The 22,434-nt window shown below is 27.4% G+C and overlaps 1 protein-coding gene across 1 annotated transcript in view; it reads right to left on the bottom strand.

Annotated features, from left to right (window-relative positions):
* Positions 1–22,434, bottom strand: part of LOC103579506 (uncharacterized) — a 112,106-nt gene that overhangs the window by 51,481 nt on the left and 38,191 nt on the right. Inside the window, exon 2 of the mRNA XM_053739469.1 lies at positions 5,924–6,113. The gene's annotated coding sequence lies outside the window, so the exon portion shown is untranslated. The remainder of the gene's footprint in view (positions 1–5,923; positions 6,114–22,434) is intronic.

The raw sequence follows: 22,434 nt of genomic DNA, 5'->3' as shown, positions 1-22,434 counted from the left end.
TTAAAATTCAAACAATTTTTTTAACAGTGTAAGACCAAGTCAAATTTGAATTTTTGACTTAAATGGATACATAAGTAAGTCAAAGTATGAAAAACACATTCGATTTTGACTTGCTATAGGCCAACTTAATTCACTTAGTATCCAGTCAAAAAAGTCAACTTTGACGAAATTAATTTAGTTGACTTGAATTTAAGTCAAACAAATCAAATTTAAGCTGATTTTTGGACCCGGAAAAACAAAAAAAAAATAGGGTATTAATGAGAGCACTGGCTTACATGTAATATAAAATTTTTTTGACATTCAGAGTAAATGAAATTTTGAAAAAATGATAGTTTAGAAAAAGTTAATTATCTCCGAAATATAAATTTTGATTCTCAAAAGTCACAAAAAATAATTAGCGGCTGAAATAGTTTGTCATGGCCCGTTCTTCCTCAAATTATATAATTAATTGATTAATTATCTACAAAAAATAGAATAATACATTGACATTATAAAATTTTCTCACGGTAAATTATTATTAAAATAAATCTAGTAAATATATTTATATATATAAATGGAGAGTGACTTGTTGGTTTGCCGATAATTTTTACATAAAGGGTAAAGAGTAAAATGTTAAAGATGAAATTTAACAATTCATCCGGAAGTCGTATTATATTAAAGAAGAAACAACAACTAAACTCTTAACTCCACCTGACAACACTACATTAGATGCCTCTATTTCATTTTCATCTTTAACTATCAGTATATAAATATATAAATAATATACACAAGAAACGCCCCCGCATTATTATTTTATTTCATTGGTATATATGAGTTTACTAATGTAATGTTAAGAACAAGATTTAAAGAGAAATAAAGTCTTAAAGCTTGTATTGAGACTCGGTACTCTCGTGAGATCTAACATGAATTTTATTTTAAAAAATATATATATATATATATATTGTTAAAAAATATAAAAAATACCAAATAATAGCGAGTGGCTTTCTAACTTAACTCTGTTTAGAAACTTCGTGGATACGAGTTATTATTGTATGGGTGTATTGTTATTATTGCGGGTGTTTGTGTGTGTGTGTGTGTGTTTGTTGTAAATGGGGGGTATACAGGTGGCTGTTGAGATTGAACAATGCTCACGACGTTAAAGTCCCCACAATGGAGATCATAATCAACCTCCTGACGTGTAATGACTTATGGTCCGCTCTCGGGCTCGTCCGTGCCCGAACAATAGATCCCGCGACAGAGAAATGTTTATGCTGGAAAAATATATACTTTTGTATTGCTTTGCTATCCTGGATAAGACGACGGACTTTGGGAGATTTGATTAAAATATTTATCAGCTTATCGACATTTTTAATTTTATTAAATTTTGTTTTTGACAATTTTTTTATGTCAGTAAAAAAAATTTATCTGGATCTGGATAATTAATTTTAATTAGTTAATTTAAAAAAAATGGAGTGAATGATCGATTTTTTGGAAATTTGAATTTTGGTTGAAAATTGAGATTGAAAATTTGAAATTTGAATTTTAGGTTGGGAGTTGAGTCGAAAGTATAAAAGAGATGAAAATAGTTGAAAAAAAAGGACTGAGTACCTGACGTTTTGCATGAAAATGAAATAATCAGAACATACTCGCTCTCTTTCAACTAATTCGAGATGCAATTTACATTTGTTACAAAATTCTATTAAAGTCTTAAGAGTAATTTCAGGTGGTAAAAAATTATAGAATTTATATCCATGAATTACTTTTATGAAGTAACTGTATGAGCAAGTGTAACTGTTACGAGCGGGGTTGCAAGGAAATGCTGCAATAAGTAGAGATTTTAGTTGATGATTTTCAAAAAAATAAGGTCGCAGAAGACATTACTTTTAATAGGGTTTCTAAAGATATTCATGTGTTTATTTTACGTCTTTTGAAGCTTTTATGTAATTAAAAAATTTCAAAATTTATAATTGAATTAAATAAATTTACTTAATCAAAAATTCAGACTGCAATTTTTCAAAAATTTTATCAAAAAAAGTTTTCTCGAGTACACTGAATTCTAATTTTTTTTTTTATTTTTATTACTGGGCGCAAATTTATTTCATTTAGGAAATAGTGGGGCGCGGCGGGTTATTTAAAAAATTTTGAATAGAAAAAAATTTATTCTAATTACGTTTTCAAAAAAATTTAATTGATACGAATTATCTAGGACTCATTAAAAATTTTAAAAAAAAAAAAATTCTAAATTTTATTAAAAAAAATTGGAAATTTTTTTTTCGAAAAATTTTGATACCCGCAGTATGACGAAGTACCTGAGGTACGGCTCATTTAAAAAATTGCAAAAAAAAAATTTTGTCCCAATATGCCTCAGAAATATTTTCTTGCAAAATGGAAAAATTTTTCAAAACATCTGAATATTTTTTGAATATTACTTATAATAAAAAAAAAATTCTTTTTCAAAACAAGATGTCGTTTTAAAAAAAATGTTACAAGACGTCAAATTCTCAAATAAAATTTTAATTTACGAAAAAATTTTCAACAAAAAAGAAAATTTCTTACAGAAATAATCGCGATAATGAAAGTCGATACTTTTTTACATAAGCAAGTAAATAAAAAAACAGTTTTAAGTAATCGGTGTAAAAAAAAGTGGCAAAGCTATAAAGCAGGATATATTTTAAAAAATTTTTTGTTTTAAACAAATTTGAATGAAAGAAGCCGCTGAAATATATCTGAATGTTAAATTACACGAATCGGCATGGAAAAGAAACGTGTGTGGCACTCAAGTGCGAGAAATAATCGCGCAAAACCTGCAATTTGACCAGCATTTTCGTATGAGCCCGTTATAATTGGAAATACCTCATGAGTTTCATAAACATTCAATGTTACTAAATATACATAACATATACTTATATATCTGCATATATACACACATATATTTACAATCCATATAAATTTGAGCCTATTATATCAATTCTGACAATTTAAGTTTCAATTTCACAAACGCACGGAATTTTAAGTAAAAATATAAATAATTTAATATAAGAGACCAAAAATCGATATTCATTTTTCAATATATGCTTTTCTGGTATACGAATGTACTTAAAAAAACACGTATGTATTTTTTTTTTTTTTTCAGGTCAATTACTCAAATAAATCTTATTTTTAAAACCGGAATATAATCAAGTCACTGGGACTTATGTAAAAATAAAATAATTTTTATCTGTAAAAAAAAAAAAAACGCAAAATAAATAAACACAAAGAATGTATGAACATACGAAATGTATATATATATATATATATATATATTTTTTTTTTTTCTTTAAATAATTTAAAAAAAAAAAGTTTGATTCTCTCTTATATTATATTTTCTTATTCTCACTTAACTTTTATTATTTTATTTAGTAATATATATATATATATATATATATATATATATATATATAAATTTTTAACGACACCGAGTGCGAATGATCTGTATACATATTTATTTTAAAAAAAGTCAATGGCGTTTTCACACCGACAACAAAGAACTGACGACAAGATGAGTTGAGGCTGCGCGATGACAAAAAGACGACAGCCGTTGACGTGGTTTGTTGTGAAAATAATAATCCACGTGAGTCTCTGGCGCCAGAAAATTTTATCATGTGAATATGAAACATAACACCGACAATTAACGGGAATCCCAGTTAAATGAATAACGCTCGTGCTACAAACCAACTCACATGCATGGATGTAAAACGGTGTTATATATTTCTCCTGGTTAAATTATTATTTAATTTAACCGTAAAAGTCCTACCGAATTACACGCTCAAATTATTGTTATTATTAATTTTAATAAATTAAAGGCTATTATTTATGAGGATTTATTTAATCTTATAATGTCACTCTCAAGTAGTGATAAATTTTTTAACTGTTTAATGAGATAACTTTAAGAAGATTTAAATTAAGAAATAAAATTTTGAACATTTACACACTTTTGATACTTATGGTAATTTGTATTATAATAAACATGGAGTTATGTTTTGTGTGCAACAAATAAATTTTTATATTCATACTAAATAAATTTTTGAAGGGCAGAGTCGAGTTCCGAAATTGTTTCTGTAAATAAAAATTTAATTATGGATTTAAATTTTTAGAATATTTTTTTCGAACGTAAAAAAATTACTTTGTAAAAACCCAATAGATGTTATTGGAAAAAAGAATCGGATACAAGTTCATTTATGAGCGTATCTGATCATATGTGATCAGGTTTGAAAACATATATTATATGACCCCTGATAAGTTATAATAAAAGTGGAGTCATATTCTATGATACGTAAAGGATAAATTCAACAATAATGTCTATAATTTTTTGTAATCAGATATGATCAGATACTAGTCTAATAAGACTAGTTTATGGATCTGATAAGATGTGTGTCTATATATGATCGTATATGATCATGCATAACCATATATATGATCATATGTATGATCATATCTGACATCACATATGATCATAAATGATATCAGATATGATCATAAATGATATTGGAGATGATCATGTATGATGTCAGATATGATCATGCAGAATCATATATGAATATTCAAGGGCTACAATGGTTTTATATATGATCATATCTGGTATCGTATCTGATATCTGATATCATTTATGATCATGACTTATAATGTACCTGAGCATATATAAAGATATTGTACCACTTGAATATGCATATATGATTATGCATGATAATATCTGACATCATATATGATCACATCTGATATCAGATATGATCATAAATGATCATGCAGAATCATATATGAATAGTCAAGGGCTGCAATGACTTTATGTATGATCATATCTGGTATCATATATGATAATATCTGACATCATATATGATCACATCTGATATCAGACATGATCATAAATGATCATGCAGAATCATATATGAATATTCAAGGGCTGCAATGACTTTATATATGATCATTTCTGGTATCATATCTGATAATATCTGACATCATATATGATCACATCTGATATCAGACATGATCATAAATGATCATGCAGAATCATATATGAATATTCAAGGGCTGCAATGACTTTATGTATGATCATTTCTGGTATCATATCTGATAATATCTGACATCATATATGATCACATCTGATATCAGATATGATCATAAATGATCATGCAGAATCATATATAAATATGCAAGGGCTGCAATGGCTTTATGTATGATCATATCTGAAATCATATATGATCATATCTGATATTTTGTATGATCATATCTGATATTTTGTATGACCATTTTTCGAATCTGATCAGATCCGAATATTTATCCATGATTATGTATGATAATATCTGACTATTATTTACAGATAATTTACTATTAATTTCAATATTTTCAGAAAAAAAATCGAATTTGAATCGGATACAATACAATTCTTTCAAAACTGCTTTAGATGCAAGTAAACTTATAAAAATATTCCATAAATAAATTAAAATTGTCGTTCGTCAAAACTAACCATTAAAGCGGTATTTAAACTTAAATTCTCTCTCACTAAATCTGACCTTTTTGTAAGGACGCAAAACCTCTAACGGCAATCGTATAATTATACAGCATCAGAAGCTTATATTACGATATTGCTCGGCGCATTATCCTATCGATGGTACATACAATGTTGAGATAGTGTACAAATGCAACTAAGTAACAGCAAGTACCCTCGTAAACTTGACAATACTTTTTTTACAGTTACAAAAATAATTTCCTATACTTAATATATGTATACATATATTATATATACATATACTAGCATACTCTCCTTACGGTTTTTAGTAGTCAGAGATGAGAGTGTACCGACAGATTAATCCGGTGATACAAACCGGCGATGCGTACTCCCCATCGTTGGATTATGCGTGTAACGGCTAAAGAGTTAGCACTCACACGATGATATGTCACGTGTACTTACCTTTAGCTTCAGCTTTTTCTTCAACTTTAAGTTAAGATAACTAATCTGATAATATTAAATGTATTTAAGAGTTTAATATTAGTCGATTCGAGACAGCCAAGTTGTAGTCTACTATATAAGAAGAGATGCAGATCGGAATTAGAGGATGCCGTAGATGGGTTATTTCTCATGTTCTGCTACTGTACAACATCTGTAACATGAAAATTTTTAAATAAATAGATATATATATATATATATATATATATATATATATATATATATATATATATATATATGTCTTCAGATTTATATTAATAACGTATATTATATTGTACTAATTAAAAATGTTGGGGAAGGTCAATGGTTTGCCTGAAGGATTAAATGATTTCTGAGAACCCGAGAGATCTCTTCTGAGAGTTCACTCTTTACTTGTATATATTTATACATACAGATATATACTGTGAAGCTTTAATATGTATAGTAGGTATAACTTGCAGTAAAGGACATGCGTTGGGTTTTATTTACTCGTCAAGAGTAAAAGTTAACCGAGAAAAGACAAGAATACGCTTCTCTTTTATCTCAGAGATCTCTATTTCGATAAATATGTTATTGTTTTTTTTTTATTGCTAATTTAAATATTTGGTTTATGTTCATTATTTGCACTATACAATAATTCATTATTTATCATATATAATTACTGCTGCAATTACATTTATGGGTGCAATTGCGTACCAAATTTATACATGTTAATTGAATCGTAAAGTGAAAGAAAATATTTAAATTCATTTCTGTCCTTGTAATTAATTGATAATTAAGAGCAATATAATTTACAGTAATGAAAGAGTTATTTTTTTTTTTTTTTTGGGATGAAAATTTGAATTTTAAAAAACTAGGAAATTATTAAGTTTGATTTTCACAAAATGAGTTTTTTAAAAATGCTAATGTTTTTAAGACTTCGATATACTAAGGGTTTTTCAGGATGAAAAATAAACATGGGGCATTTCGGGCCGGCGAATAATTTTTGATGCTGAAGTAGGCTTGAAAATATTTTTGATAATTTTATTTGAGCTTCGTCTCATTTAAAATAATGAAAGTTTATTTTTTTGGTAGAAGACTTAAACTGAATTTCAAAAATTCGCGGGAAATTTAACCAGGATTTGAATTTTTGAACCCTGGCTTTTTCTGCTCGGAGAGCGGGAAATTTAAGGACTCGTTTATAGAGTCAACAGTTTTCCAAATTTTTATTGCTGTCCCCTCTATTGATACCCGCGAAAATATTTCAAATCGGGAAAAATTTAATTCAAATCTACCGATACTTGATTAGATCAACCAGGTTCCAATTTTTCCAAATTTTAATTCCACATCACCACCAATAAATCTATTTCCTACTGAGATTCTTATAGATCCTTTTAGATCTACAATTTTTTCGAATTTTTTTTTATAATACCCCGAAATCTAAAATCAAAATTTTGAATTTTATCCTAATTTTTGATTTGTTTTTTGTAGTGATCGTCGATTTAAATGCAGTAATGGATTTTGATTTGTGTCGATAAAAATTATTTTTTCCCGAGGTTATATAACAATAATAAGCTAATAATAATATAATACTATTATATTATAAAAAAATAAAAAATTTAATTGAAATGATCCTCAGGCAAGTTAGGTCAGTTATGATTTTATATATGGCGCTAAATTGAATTCTCAGACAATATAGAGCTAAGGGTAATACAAATATCTTGAATAACGCGCGTTTTCAACTTGACGCAGATTAGCTCGACGAAATTGACGTTTCCGGCCGCGCCTATTCACCACAAATCGTGAGCTTGTTCCATCGCAATCGGTTCCTTTACTCATATATATATATATATATATATATATATATATATATATATATATATATATTTTGTATATTATAAATAAATCTAATAATATAACTTACATATAGGCTTCAATAAGGATGAAGGATACACTTATATATAAATGTTTATAATATAATATGATAGTATATATTATAACGTCGGCGGCTTGCGTCTAACTGTACGTGAAAGTAATGTATTTTGTTTATCAAAAGTAAAGTGTACAATGAATGAAGTCAAGTTTTGTTTAAAAACGTTGACAAGTAACGTCATGTAATATGTCTCGGTGTCTAACTAACTTCTAACTTTTAACTTTCATCCTTAATCCACGCCACTGAGTTTAATTAACACAACACGTTATGGTGTACATTGTTTTTCTTTTCTTTTAATTATCTTTGCATGCTGCGTGAAATCGAGATTGTCACTTTGGTTGATACAAATGATTGTTAATTAATATTTCAAACACGTTAATTAATTAATTTTCATAATGTAGAATGTATTTTATTTTATAAGTATTCAATTAATAAAAATTTTTTTCATTTCTTGTAAATACTTTCATTTTGCAACAGGAAGAAAATTTGTGCTGCTAAAAATTAAGAGAAATTGTCACTAGAAATTCTTCAAATAACAAATTATTTGTTAACATAATTTTTTTTCCGGGAGCAGCTACTGAAAAATCGGTAGCAGCTACCCATTGGCAATCAGTAGCCGCTACCGATTACTTTAATAACAGCTACCGATTTTTTTTGTGTAGCTGGTACTGATTTTTAAATAAGTAGCGGCTACAGAAATAATCGGTAGCGGCTACTGAAAAATAATCGGCGGTAGCTACCGACTGCCAATAGGTACCTGCTACCGATTATTTTTTTCAGTGAGTAATAAATAGTACAAATAATGCACTTATTGATTTGTATTAGAATTTCTTACTAAAATATGTTAAATATTAAAATATTTTCGAGACTCGTTTTCTCCGTGTATGCAATATTAGCTAATTGTATCATATAGAAATTGCTGAAACAGAATTTTCCTTATTCTCTTTATAAAATCGATTGTTTCATTAAAAAAGAAAAAAATTTATTACACGGAGAGAAAATTATGGTAACAGTTATAATCTATTATGGAAATAGTTCCTATAATGAATGGTAACCAGTTTTTTTGAAATTTTGATTATAGGAACGGCACCCATATATATTATGGTAATCATTTCTATAATTATGGGTATAATTCCCATATGGTATCGGAATAGTTCCTATGGAATTATGGTAATCGTTACCATGTAACTATGATAATGGTTACCATAATATTATAGTAATGGTTACCATGATATTATAGTAACCATTACCGTAATATTATGGTAATTGTTACCATAATATTATGGTAACAGTGACCATAATATCGTGGTAATAATTACCATACATTATGGGAATGATTACCATAATATTATGGTAACCACTACCATAATTTTATGATTATGTTTACCATAATATTATAGAAATAGTTACCATAATATTTAGAGCTTATTCCCATATACACTTAGGAACCATTACAATATGATTATAGGATTGGTTACTATTTGCTTATGGGAACTATTTTTATGAGTATAGTAATCATTACCATGATTTTTTCACATGCGATATTGGAACTGTTACCATAATGATAAGAATTGTTCCCATACTTATGGGAATTTTTCCCAGAAAGTATGGGTCTATATCCCATAATCCCAAGTAATCATTACCATAACGGTATGGGATATTTCATAAACATACTAGGAACAGTTACCATAATTTTTTCTCCGTGTACTTTATAATTCAAAATTTTGAACTGAAAGACAGAAGAAATTGTTGTTAATAAAATGAGAACTCAAAGAATTTAACAATAAGTAAATAATGAGTTTGAATGTTCGTAAAAAAATCATATCAGCTTATAGTCAACTTACGATCGTTCGAACTTAATGTTCATATGTAAGAATCACTGGAGAAATTACCATAAAAATCTTTCATTACACAAACTTCGAATAATGATTTGTGTGACCTACTATTGTTTCCAATTAAATAGTAAATACAATTTCATAATATTCAACATCGTTTATTACAATGAGCACTTAAATCGATTTAAATCTATTCTGTTACGAAAACAAAATCTTCAATTATCGCATTATAATGTGTTACGACAAAATTATTTTTTTTCATCTGACTCTCCATCGCTTTCTGTTTTTATTTTCATTAAATAAAAAAAAAGTCTGATAAATTTGTTGGGATATTTCGTAACTTTTCTAATTACATTTCTATGATGTTGTAAACAGTAAAGTATAATTTTGTTTAATGCTCTTTATTTCTTTTTTGCTGGTAAAAAATATGAGCTTTGTATGAACTACTCAGCAACGTAAATGTTTAAATAGCCGGGTTTAATAATATATAAAGAAGGCTTATATATATATATTGGTAGAGATGGGACAGAAGGATGACCTGATGACTCGCAGAAGTCGCGACCTTGCATCAGTATGATCTCTTAAGTATAAGGAATATATATGTATGTGTATATAAACATAAAAAATAAGTACAACATGCGTAATGTATATAAAGAAGATCTTAGATTTGTGTGTAACCCCAATTCCGCAAATATTTGGTTTATGGATTTAAAGTATGGCTAGCGGTATATTTAATTGCCCTGAAGATCATAAGTGTTTAACCAATAATAATGTGTCGGATAAGTTTGTTTACACAGCAAGTATAATAAATGTATATATGGAAATACATAATATTATTTATTTATCTACTTTCAGTTTTATTTTTATTTTTTATATACCAATATTTCTGTTTTTAAAAATAACAAACTTTTTATGATTTTTTTTTATTTATTACAGAAGAATCCGGGGCAAAATGAGACGACATTTTTTTTTCTTACGCTGTGAAAAATTTCCAACAAATTTTACTATGGGCGTATTGTAACACCGGACCATAAGAAAACTGGTACAAGATTTACAAGTGTCCCATAGTAAACGGTATGCGCAGACGACAGAATTGGGACCTATGCGCATACGTTTACTATGGGACACTTGTAAATTTTGGATCAGTTTTCTTATGGTCCGGGGTTACAATGCACCCATAGTAAAATTTAATGGGAATTTTTCACAGTGTATAAAATGCTTAACTAGGGTAATCAATTTTTAATTTATGGTAAATTTTTTTTGTGTTTGTTGTCTGAATTATTTAAATGCAAATTATGAAAAACTGAAAATGAGGTAAAATAGGACATTTAAATTTTGCCGGGCAATTAATTTACTGAAAGTTTTTTTTTTTTTTTTTTTTTTTTTTTTTTTTTTTTTAAATACAATAGTTACAGGTTTTAAATACTTTAGTCAGCTTTTTACGATTCACCATGAAATAATTTTTAATTGGCTCCACTGTAACAAAAACTGGTGTAAGTTCAGGATATCCCGGTGTTCAGGTAATCGGGGTTAAATTTAACCCCGAAAACGGTATTCAAATTTTCCCAGTGTTTTTATGGTTATGAAAAATTTTCTTAGAAACTGTACACAGTTAGAAATTTTGTGTTAAATTCAACCCAAATCGTGTGTTGCAAACGGTCAATACAAATTTTTTTGTTAATTCAACACATTGCGTTTGTGTTGATCTTTAACGCAAATTTTATGTTAAATAAAATTGAACACATAAAATCTGTTCTTTTGACAGAAAATTTGTGCACATTTAACAAAACATTTGTGCAAATTTAACACATTTTTCGTGTTAAAATCAACTAATAGACATAAGCACATAACCTAACCAACTCAAGTATACTGATCTACCCTTAGTAGAACTTATGTCAATTTAGCGAACAATTGAACCGGTTCAAAAAGATATCAAAGTTATCTAAATTTAATTGTAAAATGTATGTATTTAATTATAAATAAATTATAATCCAAATTTCCCTGCAGACAATGCTGCTACAATGCTTTGCTTGGTTATAGTAATGAAGAACTGCGCGGGAACGTTTAGTCAAACAACACAAATTTTGTATCAATTTTCGAATAACACAAGAAATGTGTTGCATTCTAAATTTTCTAATCATTTGACATAAAAAATCTGTTAAAGTAAAATAACACAAACGGGTTATGTTGAATTAACAGATTTCTGTGTTAAAAATCAACACAAAAAATTTAACCAAATAATTTTCTAACACAAATACACAAAATTTCTAACTGTGCAGTGTATATCCCGTAATGACAAATAATTATTACTATATCAGTACGGGATGATATTCCATTCATACACTTCGAAAAATTTCAAAAAAATTTAACTATGGGTGCATTGTAACACCGGACTATAAGAAAACTGATACAAAATTTACAAGTGTCCCATAGCAAAATGTATGCGCATAGGCCCCAATCGTATCGTTTGCGCATCCGTTTACTATGGGGCACTTGTAAATTTTGTACCAGCTTTCTTATGCCATAGTAAAATTGAATGGGAATTTTTGACAGTGTATACAACGTACTAAAAACGAATACCATAATTTTCTCACCATGCAGGTAGTTGCCATATTGGAAAAGTCTTATCTTTAACATCAACACATGTGTGATTATTAATTTACATAATTTACTTATTGAATATTCATTTTTTTGAGTTTCGACACAGTTAATTAAAAAGTGTTAGTTTTGGGTACGAAACGTTGATTTAAATAATTAAATATTTTTTCAAAATTATTAATGCAGGTAAATTTCATCAAGAAATAATTATTGGAGCGTAACATATAACCTTTTGGATTAACCTTTTGTGTGAGTTTTATTTTTTTTAACCACCAGACTATAAAATTTTTTCCTGATTTTGAAAAAATAACAATTTGTTTATAAACCAATTGATTAAATATTCAAGTCGCGCCATGCACAAAACATGACAAAGTCGGATATAAAAGGCGGGTGTTTTTTATGCAATTCATTACTACGTCTTAGTTGAGTTTATCAATACTTTAATTATACTCTCAGGTATAATGATTATTATCATTAATTTTTTTTTTTAATTTTTGGCTTAACGCCTTTTAAGTTTTAAGCTTTGGAAATTTTTTCGAATCATTATACAATTTTTAATTTCAATGTTTCTGATAAAAATCGATCTAAAAAATAAAAACTTTTTCTATCTATAATTTTTTCAAAAATATCATCACGAGCAATATAAATATAGATTTAATCCAACTCAAAATCAAAAGTTCTAGATATCGTGCTTATTTGGACTCTTTTTGGAACGATTTTTTTTACATGGGTCTCTATAAAAAAAAAAAAAAATAATTCCAATAACTTTTAATTTCAGTTAATTACCAATTACTACGCCAAAATGACTTTCAAATCAATGGCTGTTATCTTATTATTCGCATTGCTGTCAATTGTTGGAACTGCTCAAGTAGCCGTAAGTTCAAAAATATATTTTCAATTAATTTTTCGAAATTATCATTAAATAATCTATTTATTTTTCTTTAATTACAGGCACTCTGTCCACAGGTCTGGAACGTAAGTCTAAAAATTAATTTTTAGTTTTTTCTAATTTACAATAATTGTTAAATTATTATTTATGTAATCTTTTAATATTATAGATCTGTCCGAGCTGCGGTTGCAGTCCCTGCGTAAGTCAAAATACATGTTTTTAACAATATGTTAATTTCAATGAAATTCGAATTATCTACTTTATTTATTCTTATTACAGGCATGCTTATAAGGTAGAGAGAATAGCGACGGAAATAATAATGACGATGATCCCGTGAATCAAAATCAAGAATCTGGTTCTGATATTTTGGCAATTTTCTTAACTTTTATTATTTCCGCTTGGTTGCTGCATCCGTCAATTTCTTTCTTTTCGAAACAACTTCATGCAGAATTTTACATAATTAAAAATACGATTTTACTCGAATACTATTTTTGGTAAAATAAATCTAACATCAGCATGTTCAATAAAAATTGCCAACCAAATAAATTTGATTATTTTTTTTTTGCATCTAAGAAAAAAATCTGGTCCTGTAGACCAACCTCAAAACTTCCCGTTGTTTTCGAACTGACAGAAAAAATGAAAAAATCGAATCTTTGAAAAAAATCGACCAAATTGCACGTGCTCTGCGGCATTCAGAAGAGTTTATTGATACTTAAATTTGATCAAATATCAAACTTTGCAACAAATCAGTCGATTGTATGAGATATGTAACATAAACTTAAAAAAAAAATTGTTTAATTCTTGTGTTTCGTTCGACTTGTAAACTACACGACTGATCGACTCCAGAATTCAATCAATTCTGAGTCTTAGTGAGGCCTTTCGATTGCTGCCAAAAATGCTCCAATCGATTGATTCGTTTCAAAACATCGGACAAAAAAAGTTTGCACACACAAATGCGGCCGGACGTAAATCCAGAAATAGTCAGAACAACTCTTATAGGACGTCAAAACGTCAAGATCTAATAAAAACTCGATTTTCAAAAATCGGATTGAAACTAATAACTTTCTTTTTTTTTTTAATTTTCAATTTTCAGAGCGGGAAGTTAAAAAAATTTATATATACATGCGCATTAAAAAATGACATAAATTTCATAATGAAAATTTTGAATATAAAAAATTATAAAATATTGTGAAAATTTGAAAACTTTTCATGAATATCACAAATAATATTGCAGGACTCATGATGCGAAGCATCAGAGAGTGCTTTACGATCGAAAAATTTTTTTCGCCTCATTTTGGCAGCTATTTTATTATTATAGCCTTGTTAATTCACGAAATCAAGATATTTTGCATACTATTGTCGAGATAATTTAATGGAAATTAATTCCATACTTTTTAAAAATTGATTGACTGCAATGGAATCGGAAAAAAACACCAAAATAGGTCAAAAAATTTTCCTGCCCGTCATGTATAAAACCCCGGAAACACTGTAACTTGTGAAAAAATCCATTCTTTGTGTTAAATTTTTTTTTACAAAAATTCTAATCGACGATTGTAGGTCACTGAATGCGAATGATTAATTAATTCAGTGTCGTTTAATTATAATTAACAAAAAACGAAAACTATAAGACTGTATATCTATATATATCCATGTAAAATTAACATGGATAGTGATATATTTATATCTATAAATATTATGTACATTTTATTCCACCAGGGGCGCCTGTGCACCACTTTCCTAGTACAGCTGTTTTTTTTTAAATTAAAAATTTTTTTTTCTTTTTTTTGCACGACTCATGTGTTTTTTTTTATTTGTTTTTTATTTATATATATATATTTTTTTACTATTAATCGAGATATTTTAAGAAAATTCTTTTATAATTATAAAAAATTACTAATATAATTAAAAAAAAAAAAAAAACAACAAATTTTAAATATTTTAAATTTATTCGTGCTTCCCGCCATTTTTTTGTTATTTTATTATTTCATAATAAATGAGCATTATGAGTCGTGCACTTTTGGATTTTTCAAATTTTTTGTCTATTGTATTGATTGATTTGTGTAAAAAAAAAATGCTTAATTATCAGAGTAAACAGTATTTTATAAAAAAATAATTTCATCAGAGTAGTACATTACATGTTCTGCAGAAACTATTAAAAAACATTCAATAAAATTTTATTTAATTATTATATAAAATAAGTAAATACGTAAGAATAAAAAAAAAAAAAAAAGTTAGCTGAAGAATAGTACCATATTATTACAGTGAAATATTATTAAGTATTATAAGTATACTCGGTAGTTAATAATTTAAAAGAGCCTACATATTAATCATAATCGTCTGGCGCCAGGAAGTTAAAACTCAATCAAATGTTTCAACCTGTACTGTATTATTTACCAAAACACTTAAAATGCAACATTTTAAATCAATAAGAATTAAATGTTTTTTTAAATTTTTAATAACAAAAAAAAAATGGACGGTTATTTTTTCATAAAAATATCAAAGTTGTCTCAGTCAGGCGTATCACACGCACGCGCGAATAAATGCGATAAGAGAGTACGCAGGAGAGCGTGAAATTGAATTACGACACGCGGGCTCGCGCGCTGAGCCCGCGATCATAATGCATCCCTGCGGTGAGCTGTTTCACACGGATGTTCGAAGAATCGAATATTCAATTGTCGGCGGCATTCGTGCCGCCTCTTATATATATTTATATATATATATGTAACGTACTTCACTTATACATACTATATCTATAGATCTATACGCGTATAAATAAAAATACAACCGACGAATTTATATCACGATGAAAGGGTTAACGGTATTATTAAAAGTTTTTTTTTTTTTTTTTTTTTTTTTTTTTTTTTTTTTTCACTTATTCAACAGAGCAAGTTAATTATTTAAGAGCCAGATCGAGATGATCCGTTTGATTTTAAGTATTCGATGACTCGACGGATTTTATCTTTTTATTCTTTTTTTTATTAATTAAAAAACTTTGGGGTAGAGGCGGGACAGTTATCACGGGAGGGCCTGTTACTTTGCATATAATATGTCAAATATAAATGAAAAGATATTTATTTTATCCGAAAAAAAAAAAAATTTTAGGAACTCAGTATTGTTACTGAATTTCAAAATAATGATTGCAATGTTTTTTGCGATATTTTCCGGAAATAATTCAGTAAAATGAAAAATTTTTATTTTTGTTCAAAATTTTTGTCTAAGGTGATTTTGATCAATTTTGGAATGATGCATAAAACTAAGAGTAAAATGGAACATTTGAGAAATAAAAAAGATATTTTTTCCCTAAGGGGGAGGGGGGGTGCGGGGTAAAATAGACCAGCTCAAAAAAAAGTAACAAATTTTTTCATCTTTTATTGAGAAAAAAAAAATATAATAAATTTTTATTTATCGCAAATTAAGGTAATGCAGCTTAATGACGTCAATTACGGTAATTACCGTAATTTCCTGCATAAAAATATCATGTATGGTAAACATATATTAAAAAGTATATATTACAGATATAAATATATATGTGACAATACATGAAATCTTATAGAGAACTGTATATAGATTTTGGCCGATTTTATTATATTTTTATATATGTTTTCTCTTATATATTTTCATATATTTCCGTATAACTTCAATATATTCTTTATATATTTGAAAACTTATAAATTCAATATATTCAAACATAAATGTTATTTATATATGGAAACAAATAAGAATACATATATAATTAATCATTATATGGCACGATATATGTACCATGTATTAAACTTTATAAATTTTTATATATTTTTCGATATATAGAAGCATATAAGTCTCCCCATATATGTAAGAATAAATAAAATCTATTCTTTTCTGTCTTTCTCTCTCTGTCAAAAGATTCAAACATTGTGTCAGAATATATATGTGTGCTAGCTTACAAATTTACATATATAATTATCAATATATGTAATACATATATGTGCTAACTTATAAATTTACATATATGATTATAAATATATATAATACATGTATTAATTTATAAACTTACGTATATAATTAATTATATTAAAACTTACTATACTATATATAAGAAAATATATATCGTTTTTGGCCACTTATATGGTCCCATATTGTCCATATATTTTTCCATATATATTTATCATATATGGTATTTTCATGTGGGTTATCGAAATTTGGATCAGCTAGGGTTGCACACGAAGATAGCTTTTTCCGTGTAGATAGTATAATACAATTTTCTTCATGTATTAATTAAAAATTATAATTAATATTGTAAATAAAAAATGCAGATAAATTATATTTTTTAAATTTTATATTGCTTCAAAAATAGTATAACATCATCATTATATGAAGATACTGATATGGACATAGAATATATATATATATATATATATACTATTCTAGTCATCATGTTGTATATTACGAAACTAATTTCAATTACCGAAAATTACTATCAGATATAACAAAAGATTATATGGTATTTTATTTTCCAAATTCAGTTGAGCAAAAACGAATTCCCAAAAAGCTTAAATGACTTGCACATGACCATGAACAGCAGTCCTCATCTCTCTCACACTTGAAAAAAAAAAAGAAAGTCATTATTTTGGGATTATCACACTTGTGGAAATTTTTATTTTGTTAATAATATTTTTAAATAAATATTTACACGAAGTGCATCTAATATACAATCTTCCTCATCTTCATAAGCGTTTCCCATCATCACGATAACAGAGAGTAGTACAATTAATGCAAATATCACTTTTGACATCTTTATGGTATAGATTTCTTGCACTTTATTACTGTAGTTAGAATAAAAAATATGAGTTAGTAATTTTAAAATATAAAACATGATAACTATCAATAATTACAATTAACACAATTTAAGTTTTTTCATTTTTTTTAACATTATTTAAATATTTTTATAATAAATACTGTCCAATTTTTATCACAAATGTTAATTTTTAGTAATAGAATAATAGCCATGAAATTAAGAAAAGGAAAACGTGACTATTTTCTTAAATTTAGTATAGCTTTAGTAATTTTCAATACTTTAAGGAGGTTCGACCGAATGTAATGTAAAAAGGATTTTCCAACTTTAAGATTTGAAACTTAGTATACATGTAAAGAAGTACTTTATCTATGTATTCTCTAAATTTGAATATAATCCACCGTCTAGTTTTTTAGAAAAAAAGATTCAAAAATGACGTTTTTAAAGTTCTTATATACAGACTCTTATGGCGGACAAGCTTCCGTCATGACTTGTTCGATTGTTTTCATTATTAACCTCCCAAATTTAAGAAATAAAAAACCACATGCCATAAACTTGAATATTTTTGGAATATGATAATATTTTAACAATATAGTGTTACCGTTGTAATTATTTAAATAATTAAAGTTAAACTTTATTATTTAATCTCGTTCATCGACAGAGATACATATTATTGAGGTTTGGCAACGTCGCGGAAGCAGCTGAGAGAAAAAACAAAGATAGAAATACATTAATAAGAGAGACGAGATTAGAAATAAATTTTTCCCGCTTTAATTTGAATATCGATGTGTAAGAAGTTAGAACGCGCTGTTGCCAAATCTTTTTATTAAATTATATGAGTCAAAAATAACCAAGTCATTTAATTACTTTCTTTAATTAAATAAGTAATAAATATTAATTTATGAATTCGTTATGTTATTATAAATTAAAATAATGAATTTTCATAACTATTAGGAGAATTTAGCAAACAAAAAAATTCAAACACTACTTTGACTCACTAGTGTCGGTCGAACCTTCTTAAGCAATATCTATAGTGGCAAATAATTGGAAAATGAATGAATTTTGACATAGAATCGATGGAAAAATTCAATTTTACAAAACAACGATTTATTTTAATAAATCAAGTAAATAATTTTTTATTGATTATTCAAAAGTTATCAATAAATAAGTATGACTGAGTTTTTCTAAATATCTTTGTAAATATTGAATTTTCAGGAAAATCGAAGGATATATTTTTTGTAGCATTTTGAAATATCTACAAAAAAGGTATCTTGTACTTTTTTCGAAAACTAAATAGCAATTGAAATATTCGACCATTAAGTGTAAAGTAAAATGACTAAGGATTAATAAAAAAAAAAACTTACCGAAAAATTAATTCTTAGAAAATTTCTTCTGTGTTTTAAGTTCTACAGTTTTCGTTCCACTGATTTATAACGAGTTAAATTATTGTATTTATCGTGTAATGAGACTATGTTCATCATACATAAAAAAAATTATGATGATAAGGAATGAATTTTTAACACAAAGTCTCGAAGTTCAAATAATACTGATTTAATTTAATCTCCTATTTTTTTATTCACACATTTTTCACGCATATAAGTTTTCCTCATATTGAGAAAATATAATGTGTAAAAAGTAGAAAGATATCTTCTTAGAAAATAAACATATTGTAATCGAACAAGGAAACAAACCATTTTTATATACAACTTTTATAATTGCATGTACACAGGAAATATTATGTTATTCTATAACATGCAGGAAAGTTGGGAAAAAAGACCACTTTTTCACAAAAAAAGTTTTGTTTTGCAAATTTTTATTTAGAGACTCTAAAAATAATATGGGGTGAGTTGGTCACCCCAAATATTGCGACGATATTGAAATTTTGACGAAAAAAAAAATTCACCTTTGTTTTTTATAATATTGAAGTGTTTTTTTTTTAAGGATCGGCTAAAATGCTGACTTGAGTGTAAAATGAACTTTCAAAAATTATTTTTTTATTTAATTTTTTTGTAAATTTCAAAAGAGATATTCTATACTATCAGATATTTTTTACATGAGCATTATTACTACACTGTAAAAAATTACGGGGGTAAGTCCAAGCGGTGTAGGTGTTAAAATTGGTGGTGTTAAATTTCAACACCGAAAGCGGGGTGGAAATAACGCCGCCATTGGTGTTAATATTCTTTACCGATGTTAAAATATTTTACTTTGTGAATATTTTTCGTTACTCGATCACTATACTTGTTAATAAATGATATTTTTTATTAATTTTCATAAAGAACTGACATTTTTTGTGTTTTTTCATCTTTAAAGTTAAAACTCTAGGCGCACGCAGTTTTCTTTGCTTTTACACCAGTTACTCCGCTTTTACACCGATATTACTTCGCTTTTACACCGGTTACTCCACTTTGACACCGGTATTTTTAATACCGATGAATTACCCCTTCTACACCGGTGCAATTTAATTTTTACACCGGGCGGAGTTAAAATGAGTCCATTTTTAACACCGCTCTTTTTACAATGTACACTACTTTAAATTTTACAGTAAACACGACAATTTTGTTTATGGTCAAAATTATAAAATAACTGCCCTATAGGCATACTTGGGATGACCAAGTGACCCCATACTTATTCTAGATAAAAAATAAAAAAATTTGTTTTTTTTTTTAACGGGTCTTTAGTTCTCCACACATTTATAAAATATGGTGTCTTATTTTACCTGACCCTTCCCACCCTGATTAAAACAAACGATTTGCAATGTTAAACTTCCACAGGAATCGCGATTCAAAAGTATTCAACTTATTCAAAAGCATTAAAAAGTATTTAAAATTTTTTTTTTTTTTTTTTTTTCAAATCGTTTCTTCTAATAAGAGCGATAATTATTTGTTAATTTTCATGAAAGTATTTAATAATTTAAAATTGAAAACGTACAAACAATAAAAAATAACCAACGTAAATTATTGATATGCATAATTTGGAAACAAACCTTAACCAAAAAAAAAAAAAAAAAAAAAATGTACAATTAAAAAAAATTAAATTTCGAATGTGTAGCTCAACTGGTAGAGCACTCGGCGCGATACCGACATGGTCTAGGTTCGATTCCCAGTTCGGGCTATCTATATTTTTTTCAATTTATCTATAAATTGTCTTATTGAGAAGGTTTGCATGTTTAAGGTTTCCACTATATTAAATTGCCACTATAGCAAATTGAAAATATTAAATGAACAGACGGTACAAGAAATTATCTATAACTGCGTGAAATAAAGCCCATGGAAATAAAGAGACTAATGGCTAACTTCTCAGTCAGTGAAATGGAAGTGACCCAAGTGATTTCTGTAGACCAAGCATCACATTAATCAACGTACACATGTACGTGTCGACTACGTTATATTACTTCAAAAGCATATACCTATTTTTAAATTATTTTTTATTCCTCTGCTCTTTCTCTCGTCACCACAATTCCATTTTACTCAGATCATTCAGACACTTCTAACACCAACTATCGCATTCCTTTATTGATTTCAATGTGTATGACCTTCAATACAATCGTGGATAATTTTTTTCAAAAAATCCTATCTGACGTCAAACTGACCCTGCTATTCAAAAAAAAACTTTCTTTCTGTCATTATCAATGTTCATAAAAATCTACTCCGATTTGTAACAAAACAACTTATATGGATAATAGACACAAAAGAATTTTTTATTGATCAAAACTACGAAATGATTGAGATGATTAATTTACTACATATTTTTTTGAGAAATTGGGAGTAAGCATTTACGAAAAAAAAATGTTTTCTTGTTAAAAAGTGGTTTCATTTTCCCCGAATTTCCCTTCTATCCTAAAAGTACTGTAAGTTTTTTTTTTTTATATAACAGCAATTATAAAAATTATGATATGCGCAAATGACTAATTTAGAGCTTCTTTAGATCTATCATGGATTCCAAAAGTCTTCCTGTTGGTTGGCAAAATTTGATCGCTATTTCTACTTCGTGACCGATCACCATCCGAAGATGTGGTATCTAAGGTCAATGACTATACCCTTATTTTATTTACATTTAATATACACTCCTGCCAAAAATTAAAGGGACAGAAAATTTTTAGAAATTTTTCAAGAAATTTTTGCAAGCCTGTAACTTCGTGAAAAATAATCGTATCAAGATTTTCAAAAAATGGGTTTATAGTTTTAAATCTCCAGTTTCGGTGCATTTTGATAAAAATTTTTGAGAGCTACGGCTATTGCGCATGTATGAGAAATACGCTGGATAAGAATTTAAAAATTTTTTTTTTGGTTTTAAAAATAGTGTGACATTTTACCCCGGTCTCTTCTATTAATTTTTCATAGATCTTAATATTTATAGCTCTCTAAATATATATTAAATGTAAATAAAATAAGGGTATAGTCATTGACCTTAGATATCACATCTGTTCGGACGTTGATCGGTCACGAAGTAGGAAAAGTTATCGCGTTCTGGCAACCAATAGAAAGAGTT

The sequence above is a fragment of the Microplitis demolitor genome, chromosome 5, assembly GCF_026212275.2.
Source record: "Microplitis demolitor isolate Queensland-Clemson2020A chromosome 5, iyMicDemo2.1a, whole genome shotgun sequence".
Classification (NCBI taxonomy): domain Eukaryota; kingdom Metazoa; phylum Arthropoda; class Insecta; order Hymenoptera; family Braconidae; genus Microplitis; species Microplitis demolitor.
This window is presented reverse-complemented; position numbering and strand designations above follow the sequence as displayed.